The 3004-nt window shown below is 44.4% G+C and overlaps 1 non-coding gene across 1 annotated transcript; it reads right to left on the reverse strand.

Moving 5' to 3' along the window:
- Window positions 1–1801: 1801 nt before the first annotated feature.
- On the reverse strand, window positions 1802–1876 carry Trnal-caa (transfer RNA leucine (anticodon CAA)). The gene has a single exon. It is a non-coding gene; the product is annotated as a tRNA-Leu (tRNA).
- Window positions 1877–3004: the final 1128 nt, after the last annotated feature.

Consider the following 3004-nt stretch of genomic DNA (forward strand, 5'->3'; position numbering starts at 1 on the left):
TTCAACAACAAGCTCTAGTTTTGCAGCTTAGTCAAGAAATCAACTCTTTATTATCAGTTTCAGCTCTTCACGTGTTACACGAATGTCCACCAGACGACGGCCAAAGGCAAGACTGATGTTTCCTCTGAAGCACTTAGCGTAATACATGTAGCTCATTCCTGATTCAAGATGTTTCTCCGGGAACATACCATGCATAAATTCTTCTGTCAATGTGGTCACACATTAGTTTCTGCCTTTCCGGAGACAAATAGTAATTTTTATTTTTTATATCTCTCATGTCTTGAGGAAATTTACTCTGAAGAATAAGGCACTGCAATATCCATATTTTGACAAACTGTAGTTAAAGAATGACAAACTGCAGTTAAAGAAACTAACACTAGCAGAGTGAGTATAGAAAAGGCTTTATTCCCGGAATGAAGACCTTTCTTAAGTGAAGTATGAAACAATGTGTCTACTGTGTGCACTAAGATGGCTGGAATCAAGCTCATTTTATACAGAAATGCGCAAATACGTAACAGAACCATCTCTAGAGTGAGATTTTGGAATAAAGCCCAATCTACAATGACTGATTCAATTGTTCTAGGGAGGCTGAATGTTCGCCAGTACATGACAGAAATGCTAAATCCTGAACTCGTGTCCTTCACGACTAGGCTACTGAACGGTATATTCCAGCAGGATAATCGAAGACATCGCACTGTAGTTCACATTTTACTTCCATTAAATTTTTTTTATTACTTCGATTAAATTTTTCTATAACAATGCCTTGAAGAACATACCGGCTTGCCGAGTCCCCTGATTTGTCGTCCAGAGCATGTCGGGAATGCGTTGGAAAGACGTATATTTTCATATCAGTTCCCCCCAGTGAGTTTTCAGAAAATGGCACTACGTATGTTTCAGACACGAATTTCCTCACACGTGCGTTCGTGTCCCTAGAAGTCATACCTCACACTGACATTGATGATCGACGTTAGTTCCAAAATGAATGAAAGTTTAATCATGTAACACCCGTTATGTATCGACATCTCCACATAAAATTTGATAGTCAGGGTGACCTAAAAGTCCGTTTACATTTGAAAATGCACTAATGCACGGAATAATGTAGGCGGAGAGACAAAACTTGACACACATGCCTGGGGTTTTACTGAAACCAAATACGACTGCAAAAGCCAGCCAACAGAGGGCGCTGGACCGACGAAGTCCACTTCACACTCTAAGGGTGTGTCAACAACCACAACTGCAGAAAATGTGCTGCCGAATTCCTAGAACTGTAGTGGGAATCCCACTGCAGTCGCGGTGTGGTGTGGTTTGCCAAATCAGTCGTGATCGGACCCTATTTCTTCGAGGAAATGGGGGTGGTGCTGTTCAAACTGTCAGCGTGACGGTGCGAGGTTCTCCGATATGTTACAGAATCGCACCATCCCTAGCCTTGTTCCAGAATGAGATTCTCACACTGCAGCGGAATGTGCGCTGATATGAAACTTCATGGCAGATTAAAACTGTGTGCCGGACCGAGACCCGAACTCGGGACCTTTGCCTTTCGCGGGCAAGTGCTCTACCAACTGAGCTACCCAAGCACGACTCACGCCCCGTCCTCACAGCTTTACTTCTGCCAGTATCTCACCTCCTACCTTCCAAACTTTACAGAAGCTCTCCTGCGAACCTTGCAGAACTAGCACTCCTGAAAGAAAGGATATTGCGGAGACATGGCTTAGCCATAGCCTGGGGGATGTTTCCAGAATGAGATTTTCACTCTGCAGCGGTGTGTGCGCTGATATGAAACTTAGTGGCAGATTAAAACTGTGTGCCGGACCGAGACTCGAACTCGGGACCTTTGCCTTTTGCGGGCAAGTGCTCTACCAACTGAGCTACCCAAGCACGACTCACGCCCCGTCATCACAGCTTTACTTCTGCCAGTACCTCGCCTCCTACCTTCCAAACTTTACATAAGCTCTCCTGCGAACCTTGCAAAACTAGCACTCCTGAAAGAAAGGATATTGCGGAGACATGGCTTAGCCACAGCCTGGGTGATGTTTCCAGTATGAGATTATCACTCTGCAGCACTCTTTCAGGAGTGCTAGTTCTGCAAGGTTCGCAGGAGAGCTTCTGTAAAGTTTGGAAGGTAGGAGGCGAGGTACTGGCAGAAGTAAAGCTGTGAGGACGGGACGTGAGTCGTGCTTGGGTAGCTCAGTTGGTAGAGCACTTGCCCGCGAAAGGCAAAGGTCCCGAGTTCGAGTCTCGGTCCGGCACACAGTTTTAATCTGCCAGGAAGTTTCCTAGCCTTGTTGATAAACACCTGCTGGAAAGTACGACTTTTACGTAAGATGGAGCTCCACCCCATACTGCTAAACGTGTGAAAGAGACTTTGCGCACCTTTTTTGACGAGGATCACGTGCTGTGTCGCTATTTCCTGTCATGCTTGGCCTCCCTGGTCCCCAGACCTCAATCAGTGTGATTATTGGTTGTGGGCTTACCTGAAGTCGCAGGTCCACAGCGATCGTCCGACCTCATTAGGGATGCTAAAAGACAACATCCGACGGCAATTTCTCACCATATCTACTTATATGCTGTACCGTGCTGTTCACAACATAGGTCCTCGACTAAGGTACTGTTGATGTGATGAATGACGGCCCACATGACGGGCCTTTGTTATAAGGAACATTGTCCCTGCTAAAAGTCAATTGTTACGCTAATTATTGGTTTTGTATCATATGAAGCACCGTATGTTGGTCATTTTGTGCACTTTTTTGGTTTCAATAACCCTCATATCATTTCAACCATGTGTGTCAATTATTACCTCTTTGCCTACATTATTCCGTGAAGTATTGAATTTTCAGATGTTAACGGACTTTTGGGTAACCCGTTATGTTGGACTAGTGCTTCATGGTAAAGCGTTTTATATTTCGGTCAGTATATTACTGTAATACAGGACTAATATTAACTATAACCTCTACATCAATATTAAAAGCTCCAGTGAAGATTCTCTTTAACCCATTATATCCCAGAT

Source organism: Schistocerca cancellata, chromosome 4, assembly GCF_023864275.1.
Source record: "Schistocerca cancellata isolate TAMUIC-IGC-003103 chromosome 4, iqSchCanc2.1, whole genome shotgun sequence".
In the NCBI taxonomy this organism is placed as follows: domain Eukaryota; kingdom Metazoa; phylum Arthropoda; class Insecta; order Orthoptera; family Acrididae; genus Schistocerca; species Schistocerca cancellata.